Source organism: Sus scrofa, chromosome 4 (genome assembly GCF_000003025.6).
Source record: "Sus scrofa isolate TJ Tabasco breed Duroc chromosome 4, Sscrofa11.1, whole genome shotgun sequence".
In the NCBI taxonomy this organism is placed as follows: Eukaryota; Metazoa; Chordata; class Mammalia; order Artiodactyla; family Suidae; genus Sus; species Sus scrofa.
The window spans coordinates 74,372,629-74,385,862 of NC_010446.5; the positions used below are offsets into that span (position 1 = coordinate 74,372,629).

General features: G+C 46.5%; 1 pseudogene; it reads right to left on the reverse strand.

The window, feature by feature from the left end:
* On the reverse strand, positions 2,123 to 3,137 carry LOC110260460 (annotated as a pseudogene).

Here is a 13,234-nt window from a genome sequence, read left to right on the forward strand (position 1 = left end):
TTAAATATTCAGATTTTTTTGTGTGTGTGTCTTTTCTTGCCTTTTCTAGGGCCGCTCCCACGGCATATGGAGGTTCCCAGGCTAGGGGTCTAATCAGAGCTATAGCCACCGGCCTACACCACAGCCACAACAACGTGGGATCTGAGCCGCGTCTGCCACCCACACCACAGCTCACGGCAACACAGGATCCTTAACCCACTGAGCAAGGCCAGGGACCAAAACCCGCAACCTCGTGGTTCCTCGTCGGATTTGTTAACCACTGCACCATGACGGGAACGCCAATATTCAGAATGTTTAAATAGTCACCTGCCGATAAGTGGCAACAGTTTTGTTCATGATTCATCTCTTAGAAAAAGCAAAATAATTATTGACTCAAAAATCTCCACACTTCATAAAGTTCATTAAAGATTTTTTAACTTGCTATTAAATATTGCCATGGAATTATCGCCTACAGAAGTTATTTTTCACATTGAGAAAATTAAGCTCATTCAGATAAGGCTCAAGATTAACCAAATTCTGTTTTATAGAAAACTGTTCTAAAATAATTTCTAACATAGCTTCCTAATATTTTTTAAGTTTTACTGAAGAATAGTTAATTGACAAGGTTGTGATCATTCCTGCTGTACAACAGAGTGGCCCAGGCGTATATACACACACATCCATTCTCTCTCAGATTCCTAATATATTTTATACAGGCATAACTCGGAGAAATTACAGGTTTGATTCCAGACAACCCCAATAAAGCAAGTCACATTAATTTTTTTTTGTTTGTTTCCTAGTGCATACAAAAGTTATTTTTTACATGAATTTCAGTCTATTAAGTGTACAATAGCGCTATATTTAAAAATATACATACCTTAATTTTAAAATATTTTATTGCTAAAAAGTGCTAATCATCACCATCTGGTTTGATCTTCTTTCAAAATTACAGTCAATCCTCTCATACTCTGCTGCTGCTCTGTCAACCACATTTATATGTTCTAAATTCTTTGTTGTCACTTCAGTCTTCCCAGAATCTTTGCCAGGAGTAGATTCCATCCCAAGATACCACGTTCTTTGCTCATCCGTAAGAACTCATCATGCGTTCAAGTTTTATCATGAGATGACAGCAATTTGGTCACATCCTCAAGCTCTGTTTCTTTTCTCTTCTTTTCGTCTTTTTAGGGCTGTACCTGCAGCATATGGAGGTTCCCAGACTAGCAGTCGAATCACAGCTGTAGCCACTAGCCTACACCACAGCCACAGCAACGCCAGATCTGAGCCATGTCCGCAAACTACACTGCAACTCAACCTTAACCCACTGAGTGACACTAAGGATTGAACCCATCCATCTCTAATTCCAGCTCTCTTGCTGTTTCCACATCTGCAGTTCCTTCCTCCACTGAAGACTCGGAGCCCTCAAAGTCATCTATCAGTGTTTGGAATCAACTTTTTCCAAACTTCTGTTAATATTGATATTTTTGACCTCTTCCCATGTATTATGAATGTTCTTAATGGCATAGAGAATAAAGAATCCTTTTTCAGAGCATTTTCAAATTACTTTGCCCAGATCCAGCAGAGGCATCACTATCTATGGCAGCTATAGTTTTATGAAATAAATATTCTTCTTTTTTTTTTTTTTTTTGGACATGTCTACAGCATGTCGAGGTTCTCAGAGTAGGGGTCAAATCACAGCTACAGCTGCTGGACTACACCACAGCCACAGCCATACCATATCTGAGCTGCCTCTGCAAACTACACCTCAGCTCATGGCAATGCTGGACCCTTAACCCACTGAATGAAGCCAGGGATCAAATCTGTGTCCTCATGAATCGAAGTTTTGTTACCACTGAGCCATGACAGGAACTCCCAAAATACATATTTCTTAATTAATAAGACTTTACAGTCAAAATTACTTCTTGATCCGTGGGCTGCAGAATAGATGTTGCGTTAGCAGACATGAAAGCAACGGTAATCTCCTTGTCTATCTGTATCAGAGCCCTCTGGTGACCAGGTGCATGGTCAATGAGCAGACGTATGTATACACACACACACATATGTATATATATTTAGGGCTGTACCCACATCAAACACATGGAGGTTCCCAGGCTAAGCAGGCTAGGGGTTGAATCAGAGTGTAGGTGCAGGTCTATATCACAGCCACAGCAACGCCAGATCCGAGCCGCATCTGTGACCATCATACCTCAAGGCAACATTGGAGCATTAACCCACTGAGCAAGGCCAGGGATCCAACCTGTATGCTCATGGATACTAGTCAGATTCATTTCCACGGAGCCATGACAGGAACTCCAGCAGAAATATTTTGGAAGGAATCTTTTTTCCTGAGTAGTACATCTCAGCAGTGGGCTTAAAATATTCAGCAGACTATGTCGTAAGCAGGCTCTGTTGTTCCATTTATAAACCACAGATAGAGTAGATTTAGCATCACTCTTAAGGGCTCTAGGATTTTCAAAATGGTAAATTAGCACTGGCTTCAACTTGAAATCACCAGCTGCTTTAGCCCCTAATAAGAGAGTCAGCTTGTCCTTTGAGGCTTTGAGGCCAGGCAGTGACTTCTCCCCTCTAGCTGGGAAAGCCCTGGATGGTATCTTCTTCCACTGTAAGACTGTTTTATCTACAGTGAAAATCTGCTGCAGAGTGTGGCTGTCTTCGTGAATATTTTAGTCCCTCTCCTGGATAACTTCCTGCAGCCGCTACATCAGCACTTGCTGCTTCACTTTGCATTTTGATGCTACAGAGACAGCATCTTTCCTTAAACCTCATGAACCACGCTCTGCTGGTTTCAAACTTTTCTTCTGCAGCTTCCTCCCCTCTCTCAGCATTTATAGAACTGAGGTGTTAGGGTCTTGCTCTGGATTAGGCTTTGGTTGAAGGGAATGTTGTAGCTGGTTTGATCTTTCATCCAGACCACTAACACTTTCTCCATATCAGCAGTAAGGCTCTTTCACGCTCACAATTCCTGTGTTCACTGGACTAGCATTTTCCGTTTCCTTCAAGAATGTTTCCTTTGCATCCATATCTTGGCTGACTGGTGGAAGAGTCTAGCTCTCAGCCTGTCTCACCGTGGTCATGCCTTGCTTGCTAAGCTGCATCATCTCCAGGTTTTGATTTGAAGGGAGAGACATGTTGGCGTTCCTGTTGTGGTACAGTGGTTAAAGAATCCGACTAGGAACTATAAGGTTTTGGGTTCGATCCCTAGCCTTACTCAGTGGGTTAAGGATCCGGCATTGCTGTGAGCTATGGTGTAGGTCACAGACGCGGCTTGGATCTGGCGTTGCTGTGGCTGTGGTGTAAGGCTGGCAGCTGTAGCTCCGATTCGACCCCTAGCCTGGGAACCTCCATGTGCCATGGGAGTGGCCCTAGAAAAGGCAAAAAAAGACAAAAAAAAAATGATGAAGGGAGAGACATGGTGTTCTTCCTTCTGCTTGAACACTTAGAGGCCATTGTGGGGTCCAAATTCAACAAGGTGTCATCTCAGGAAATAGATGCCTGAGGAGAGGGTAAGAGATTGGCAGTAGGTGCAGCAGTCAGAACACACACGTGAAGTTTGCTGTGTTATATGGACATGGTTCTTGGCGCCCTAAAGCAGTTACAATAGTAGCATCAAAGGCTACGGGTCACATAGCAGCATAGCAAATATAACAATAATGAAAAAGTGTGAAATATTGCAAGAATTACAAAAATGTGATACAGACATACAAAGTGAGCAAATGGTGGTGGAAAATGGGGCCAGTAGACTTGCCTGATGCAAGGTTGGCACAAATCTTTAATTTGTAAAAATATAAAATAAAATGCAGTATCTGCCAAGCAGAATAAAGCACAATACAATGAGGCGTGCCTGTCACCTGCTGAGCACATCCTACATCTCTCCACGTCTTTCTTCTTCTTCTTCTTCTTTTTTTTTTTTTTGGTCTTTTGTCCTTTTAGGGCCGCACCTGCGGCATATGGAGGTTCCCAGGCTAGGGGTCTAATGGGAGCTGTTGCTGCCAGCCTACCTCAGAGCCACAGCAATGCCAGATCCGAGTGTGTCTGCAATCTACACCACAGCTCATGGCAACACTGGATCCTCAACCCACTGAGCAAGGCCAGGGATTGAACCCACAACCTCATGGTTCTCAGTCGGATTCATTTCTTCTGCACCACAACAGGAACTCCTCTCCACATCTTTCTTCTTGTAAAGTTGGGGTTGGCAGTCGATAGATCTGGGGGCCCAAGGTGTTGTCTACTTGCTTTTGTGTAGAGGGAATGCTAAGCATGGTTTTTACATTTTTAATTGGTTGTAAAATAATCAAAAGAATACTATTTCATGACACATGGAAAGGACATGAAGCTCAGATTTCCACGTCTGTTAAGTGAAGTTGTGCTAGGACCCAGCACATCTGGCTCTGTGCACTGGTCTAGGGCTGCTCTTACAATGCAGTTGCAGAGCTGGGTGGTTGTGACAGAGACCAGGTGTTTGCCAAGCCGACAACATTTACTCTCTGGGCCTTTACAGAGAGGGTTTGCCAAGGCCTGTTGTAGAGCAATCCCAAAGGCTGTTTCATTTTATACTTTTCTTAACTTTTAAAGAATGCCCTAGTAGATGAGACATTCTTTTTCACTTTTAAAAATAAGCAGGTGAGGGGACTACACTAAAACAATAACCAGATGCAACTTTCTTGTAAACAACTTTCATTTAGAACTTTTTTTTTTTTTGGTCTTTTTGTCTTTTTTCCTTTTCTAGGGCTGCTCCCATAGCACATGGAGGTTCCAAGGCTAGGGGTCTAATCAGAGCTGTAGCCGCTGGCCACAGCCACAGGTACAGCAACACGGGATCCGAGCTGCGTCTGCAACCTACACCACAGCTCACGGCAATGCTGGATCCCCAACCCACTGAACAAGGCCAGGGATAGAATCCGAAACCTCATGGTTCCTAGTCGGATTCGTTAACCACTGAGCCACCATGGAACTCCCATTTAGAACTTTTTTGAAGGCTAAACCATCCCATTTAGCCAAGAGATCTTAATATAAAATAGGGGCCTAAGGTAAAAAAAAAAAAAAAAAGACAGTAACCTGTTATAAGATCAAACGGGCCTAGAAAAGAGATGTTAATGGCTAATTTTTTTTCAGAGTCACTGTGTTCCAGGTTCAGCCTCAAACACTTCACATGTGTGATCGCATTGGAGCCTCATAAGAGTCTTGTGAGGTGCTTGGTACTCTTACCTCATAACAAGGGGAGGAAGGGAATTCCAGAAAGTGTCAGTTCTGACCCAAGGTGACAGTGCTGGCAGGTGTCAGAGCAGTGGGGTCTCTACTCCAGAGCTAGCATTCTTCGCTCTGTGGCACATCCATGTGACAGACTGTCTTGACTCAGTCGCTGAAGACAGGCCATGTCAACAACATCCACAATGTTCTTTCTATCCTAAAATCTCCACTGTTTGGAGGTCACCTGGCCAGAGGGTGAGGACACGGCACCCGCCATGCTCAGCTGGTCCAGGGCTGCCAGGACGCTGAGCACCCCTCACCCACCCCCTTGCAAGGACTCTAACCCTGATCTAGGACAGAGGGCAGTGTTAAACCAGGCCTTCCTCCAGCTCATCACCAGCCTGGACTTGTGAACTGTGGAAGCTCACATGGTTCCTCTTGGATCAGCGGGAGACATTTTCCAGCTGACTGGGTCTAAGGGCTCGTTCTCATTAATAAATGATGAAATGCCAGCACCATGCTCACCAGCCCCTCTCCATCCACCTTGGTTGATAACAAGGCAGAAGTTCAAACCCGGAAAGTGACACCAAGACAGCAGCACAGATGCTTCGTAGAGCCCTGAAGGCTATTCAAAGCGATTAGTCTAAGCTCTCATTTGAGTTAGAAGCTGACATCTGGTCAAGGAGAGATGATTATGTAAGAAGGCTGCACAGCAAGTTACAGGGCAGCCTTGGTCCTAGAAACCTGTTTGCACAGCAAATACATGTAACATTAAGAACCCCAAACTCCAAAATAGAAGCACTAGGTTTCTTAGCCTTCACACAGTCCATTTCTTCGTCTCTAGTCTCAAACCTGAAAAAAATTTTTAAAAAAGCATAAACTTTAACATGAGTCTACTTTGACAAAATCCTCATTTTTACTGAAAAAAAAAAAATGTACACCCAATGCCTGGGCTCCCCAACTCATTTGTCAAAGAGCCGCTGTCCGGTGAGGTCGCCCAATCTGTTGCAAAGTTAATTAGAATACAGACGCAACACTTAGCTCAGAAAGACTTGCCACAGATTAAAAGAACAATACTTTTAGAGCTCCTGTTGTGGCTCAGCAGGTGAAGAACCTGACCAGTATCCATGAGGATACGGATTCTATCCCTGGCCTAGCTCAGTGGGTTAAAGGATCTGCCTTGCTGTGGCTGTGGTATAGGCTGGAAGCTGTAGCTCCAGTTTGACCCCTAGCTTGGGAACTTCCATATGCCATGGTGTGGCCCTAAAAGGCAAAAGAAAGAAAGAAAGAAAGATGGTTTGAAAGCGATTTAGTTAGAGTTTTCAAATTCTCTCTTTATAAGTGCCCACTTTGGGGCTTTATGTCTGGTTTCTCCCAATCCCTGGAGAGGAGACAGGGAGGAGGGAACCAGGAGGGGCTGAAGGGGTACAGCTTCCCTTCCCCACTATCGCCAAAGCTATACCTAGATCCCTAGAGGCTCTGACACTCCCAAGGTCACAGACATAGTTAAGTGTGACCAGATCTGGGCTCTCTTTTCCCCAACTTGGGCAAATGCAAGCTGACTGTCATTAATTTGAAGCATGAGCTCACATGACAAGGGCTGTCCCAGGGATGAGGTCCCCTTGTGGCCCCGGGAGGACAGACCATCAAGCTGAGTCAGCAGTCAGTTTCTCAGAAATGTGGCCGTGAATCCCTTTGCCTCATCACTTTCTTGGAATGACTCCAGGGAGCAGCAGCCCTACAGGGAGAGTGGTTCGATTTTATTCAGCTCGAGCCCTCACCGAGTGGCGCCACAAGCACAGTAGGCGCACACACGTTTGGGAACAGCGCCCAGGGGAGGGAGGACTTGTGCGGAGGCGGTGTGCTCCAGCGTCGCTGTTTTTCTGAGTCCAGGTGCCAACAAGTTGCAAACGCCCTACCTGGCTGCTTTGCGAGCAGTCTTTTTGCTTCTCTATTGATCGCCCCCCTATTAAAATATTGGGAAAGAGTTACACACAGAACTGAGGACATAGCTGGCGGGGCTCAGGCCCCCGCTGCGTGATAAGGCGGGTTTACTCTTTGTGAAAAGCATGCGGGGTTCCCGCAGGGGCTGAGGAGAGAGGGGGGTGCCACTCCACAGCAGAGATGGGTATGGAGAGAGGCCAGGCAGGGAATGAACAGAACTTTCTGTCCTCCCGTTTGGCATTAATTTATTGAATACCACATATTTATGCTCAATTTTGTCATTCAGGCAGTTTCAGAGACGTTCAGCCTGTGTCATCAGGCCTTTGCTTGTGGCCGGGCGAGGCAACCCACCCACAGCATGGTTTTCCTGGCTGGAAGACGAAGCAGTTAACACCAGTCACCTCTTAGGTTTCTGCTCTTGTTATAATTAGGTCAAGCTGCTTATCTCATAATAATAGAAGCCCATTGCCAGCGAAACACTGTCAAGATTTATGACGTCTTAGGAGTTTTCACTGGGGCTCAGCAGGTTAAGAACCTGACTAGTATCCATGAGGTTGCTGGTTTGATCCCTGGTCTCACTCAGTGGGTTAAGGATCTGTTATTGCCATGAGCTGCAGTGTAGATTGCAGACACAGCTTGGATCTGGCATTGGTGAAGGCCAGCAGCTGCAGCTCCAATTCTACCCCTAGCCTGGGAACTTCCATATGCCACAGATATGGCCCTAAAAAAAAAAAAAAAAAATTATGATTTCTTTCAACTCAACCATGTTTAGACAGGCCTAATTTAAAAGTTGTATGTTCCCATAGATTCACTTGTGAACCGAATGTTTGGAACACACACCATATATTATTGGAGAAACTATTTTATAAGTGAAACTAAAATTCCCAGAGAAAGGCACAAAAGCTAATTTAATCCGTAACATCACATGAGTCATTCTGTCAAATAATTGTGCAATGCAGAAGAAAAGAGGGGGAGATGCTTCAGCATGACTATTTTATTTTATTTTTTGTCTTTTTAGGGCCACACCCACGGCATATGGAGGTTCCCAGGCTAGGGGTCGAATTGGAACTGTAGCCACTGGCCTACACCATAGTCACAGAAACATGGGATCTGAGACATGTCTGCGACCCACCCTAGAGCTCACTGCAACAGCGGAGCCTTAACCCACTGAGCGAGGCCAGGGATCGAATCTGCATCCTCAGGGATACTAGTCAGATTCATTTCCATTGAACCACCACAGGAACTCCAGCATGACTATTTTAAATTCACCAGGAAATAGTGTTAATTCATCTTGAAAACAGATGTTTCAAAAGAGGATGGGCAACAGAGCTCGCCAGGCACTTCCAGAGGAGCTGCTCTGCAGGAGGTGGTGTAGAGCCAGCATGTCCAAGATATGGAGCCTCACAGTTTGGCAGCTGAGGAGAACAAGAGGCAGAAGCTTATTTCCATGTTTCCTCAAAGCCTGTCCATCAGTTTACTTTCCGTTTAGCTGTATGGCTGGTGGTGGGAGGTGGAGGGACAAGGCGCCTGGCAGGTAAAGGAGAGTCTGAGGAAAAGGGCAGCCGGTTTTCTCCAGCTGCCATAGCAAAATACACGGGCCTGGGGGCTGGCCGTCTCAGATTATGGGGTGACGGCGGGCTTCTCAGGCCCTTCTCCTCCCCGAGATGTCACGTGACCTTTCCCCCCTGGGGTCCCGTCCTCTTCTTCCAAGGAGCCAGTCACACTGGATTAGGTCCCCCGCCGCCACCATGACCTTGTTCACCCTTAATTACTCTTTAAAGTCTCTATTTCCAAATACAGTCACATTCTGAGGTACTAGGGGTTCAACCATGAATTTTGGGAAGATGCAGTTCAGCCTGGGTCAGCAGAGGGAGGAGAGGAAGCAAGAAGACAGTTAGAGGCCCCAGGGCTGCCTCTCAGCAGGTGCACAGAGCTGGGGGGGACAGGGGCAGGGCCCTGGGTTAGCCTCACCGTCCCTTGCGTGTGTGTGTGTGTGTGTGTGTGTGTGTGTGTGTGTGTGTATACAGCTGGGGGTGACTAAGGAGCCTCCATTCTCATTCCTGTGAATTTTACTTTTCCCTTCTGGGCCCTAAATGCCAGTGCCACCACACACAGGCTCCATGAAGGGCACTTTTATACCATTTCCAAGGTCATGAGCAGGAAGCTGGCCAGAGGGCTGTGCAGCCCCCTGGAGGGCACACTTCCCAAGGGTCACTTTGGACCTGGAGAGCAGAGAACTGTAGGCTGCCCTCACAGACAGTGCCACCCAGGAGGCAAGCAGCCCCTCCCCCCAAGCTGGACAGTCTTCAGGGCATCTCCCTGGGGACTTTCAGGATGTTCCCAAAGCAGTGACTGCTGTGTGTCTCACTCTTGCCCACGCCGAATGGGAGTGTTTTCTCGCACTTATCCTGCCCCTCCCCGCCCTGCTTCCTCAGCTTGGGTCTCCAGGTCAAGGTTGGGCACCTCTGACTGATGGCACTGTCGGGGGGATCCCTCAGGAAGCGGGGGCGGTGAGAAGAAGGGATGGTTCCGAGGTGGTTACAAGGCAGATTGGTGCAGAGACAATGCCCGGGGCTCTTCACATTCTGTTTCCTCATCCTCTTCCTGTCAAGTCCTGCTCCCCTTGCAGCGGGGTTGGGGCTGCGTGGCCGGGTTCTGGCTAACTGGATGAGACCACAGCACTGGAGGGGACTCCCAATTTGGCTTAAAAACCTTCCTCAAGATCCGAGACTGCCCTTTCCCTGTGCCGTGGTGACTTCAGATGGTATATTAGAGATAAGCATGTGATGGAGAAAATCCACCTGCATGTTGCATCAGTGAGAAGAACACCTGCACAGTCTTAAGTCACTGAAACGCTGGCCGTCCAGCCTTTTCTAACACGGACATCACCTCACTGTCTTTATAGGTCTCTCTTTGTTTACTTCTTCCCTTGTGACCTTCCTTGATATTTACTTTCATAAAGATTTTGTATTTTACATTCCACGTGTTCACTCACTCCTGAGAGTCCACGGCAGAGCTCTGCTCTTCCAAAGCCTGGAAGCGCTTCTCAAGCAGCTGATCTGAGGCTTTGCTTCCCAGGTCTCAGCTTTGCTCTCCTAAGTTGCGCCCAGCTGCTTCTGCAGCTGAGGCAGATGCAGGGTGGGTTAGCTTGTTCTCCGGTGGCTGTGAGAGCGCTGAACCCTAATCCCTAGACCACAACGGTCGGCAGGGTTGATGGGGGTCCCCAGTCCAAGTCCCTTTGGAGAAAAACTTTGGCAAAGAGTTGGAGAGCCAGAGAAAATACATGGAGGGAAAGGCTTGGAGGGGGCAGGGGAGAGACAGACAGAGAAAGAGAAAGAGGGTGCCCATGCTTTGGGGGTGCTTTAAGTCATGTGTATGGGGCTGTCCTTCCGGTGCCCTCTGGTCAATTGTCCCACTTTGTCTGGCCTTGAGTCCATATTGGGCCTGACTCAGGGCCTCCCCTGTGTGCGCATCTGCATCTTATAGCCAAGATGGATTCTGGCACAAGAATCTCTGGGAAGTTGACAGGATGGGGGGTCTGACATTCCCCTCCCTTCTCTGTCCCCTGAGGAAACTGTGTGCATGTGTAGTTCAGGAGGTCTCCTGGCCCTCAAGAATGAGACATGGTGGAGTTCCTGTCGTGGCACAGTGGTTAACGAATCCGACTAGGAACCATGAGGTTGCGGGTTCGGTCCCTGCCCTTGCTCAGTGGGTTAACGATCCGGTGTTGCCGTGAGCTGTGGTGTAGGTTGCAGACGCGGCTCGGATCCCGCGTTGCTGTGGCTTTGGCGTAGGCCGGTGGCTACAGCTCCGATTCGACCCCTAGCCTGGGACCCTCCATATGCCGCAGAAGCGGCCCAAATAAATAGCAAAAATAAATAAATAAATAAATAAACAAAACAGATTTATAGAAAAAAAAAAAGAATGAGACATGGTAAATCAACTATATTTCAATTAAAAAAAAAAAAAGACTTAAGGGCTGCTGGGGTCAGGTTGTGCCACCCATCGCACTGGGAATGAGGATTTACAGAAATGAACAGAGCCAGTTCCTGCCCCTAAGACGTTTGGGGTCTAGTCCAATCATGTCAGAAGATGGATCTAATCCCAACACCACACATACCTAAGGGTAGATTGAAAATAACCCGGTATTTTGGGGGGTGGTAGTTAACAAGTGACCTCTTCTTGCAGAAAGAACAGACTCCATCCTGTGTTAGAGCATCTTAAGTGGCGGGTGGATGATACTGTTTCAGGAGCGTGAGGATGTCTTCCCACAGTTCCACGGTCAGGCCTGGAGGCAAATGCGCTTTTGCGCTGGCCCTGTTCCGAGAAAATGATGGCTGCCTCTACCATCTGACTGCTCGCTCACAAAACACCAAGGGTTGTTTTTCTGCTTGATTCATCAAAACTCTCTTGCCCTTAGCAAGCTTCATGTGCCATATAAGTCCTGCAAAGCAGCCTTGGGGGCCCAGTGCTCCAAACTAAAAACTTGCATTGACTCTCTTCCAGTGCTGTCTCATGGTGTTTGAAATTTTGGCAGGAAACCTGCAGTCAATAGTTGTTTGCAAAGTATTCACCTTGGTTACCTCTGGTGAAATGATGTAAACATTGCTGTATCTTTGGTAAATCAGGTAGCCTTTGACTCCAAAGTCATTTAAGGGCAGTGGCAAGGCTGAACAGTAGAGTAGAAAACCCAACTCTTGCCCAAACATGGCATGGTTAACACACACACACCCACACATACCCACACACATGCAATTAGGTAATGTTTTGCAGTCATATAAAATAAGGGCAGGGAAAAAGTATTTTTACATAATGAAATCTCTATAAACTAGAAGGCAAACTAAAAATGATGCAAGCCAAGGAATTCTGAGAAGAAACAAAACAACAGTTACCCCCTGGCACTTAGAGGTGTATTTTTTAGATCACCTAAATATGTAAATACCACTGTAACATACAGTTCCTCCAGAAAATATGCCTGCCATAAAGGACTAAGCTAAGATGCTGGGATAATGGCCAGGTGTCTACTGTCCAGGTAAGTGCCTCACTCCTGTACACATGTATCAGGGGGCAAAATCTCAAATTACTAAGTGATATGGACCTTCCTGAATGTCCCAAACTGTGATGGCCCTCAAAGAAGGGTTCTAAGGGACCCTCTCATGATTGTGGGGCAAAGCCTTGAGGAATACAGGGTGTTGACTCAGATTAAATACATCCTTGGCTTCTGTTTTTATGGAGGACTATATTGAAGAGGTCCTTATGTTCAAATATATTCATAGAATGTACATGGTGGATGGACAGGTCATGTTGTAGTTGCTCAGTATCTCTAAGCTAAACTGAAAAATAACAAAAGATATTGCTGAACCCAGATGAAAATGATTTGATAATTTTGTGGGAAACTAGGAAAAAAGTTTCCAGTCAGAGTTATGTCCATCAGTGCCAGATGAGAAGACTATACGTGGATTTTCTGTACACAATCACAGACACACTCACACACAGATGAAGAGGAAAGGAAGAAAGGAGAAAAAAAAAAGAGAGTGAAGAGAATGACACTGAAAGGAGCAGGGAGGGAGGAAGCCTGGATTTCCCTGCAGGTGGTATGTCAGGGCTCCCCGCCCTGCTACGGGCACAACTGCTCCTCCTCAAACAAGAATCATTCAGGTAAACCCTGTGAGGTGTTCATGACAAATGAATGTCTTTGAAAGAGGAGACAGATCACAGGGAGCACTGATAAAATTTAGAATTTTAGAAAGTCTTTGATCAGTTTATTTCGTGTGCATGTCTTTTTTTTTTTAGGGCCATACCTGTGGCCTATGGAGGTTCCCAGGCTAGGGGTCTAATCAGAGCTGTAGCCACCAGCCTACACCACAGCCACAGCAATGCCAGATCCGAGCTGCGTCTGGGACCTACACCACAGCTCACGGCAATGCCGGATCCTTAACCCACTGAGCAAGGCCAGGGATTGAACCTGCATTCTCACAGATACCAGTCTGGTTCATTACCACCAAGCCATGTCAGGAACTTCCGGATAAGTTTCAAATCCTCATCATGAAATTATTGTAAAAATAATTCTGCTTGAATGTGAATAAGGAATGTGCTTGGACCAAGC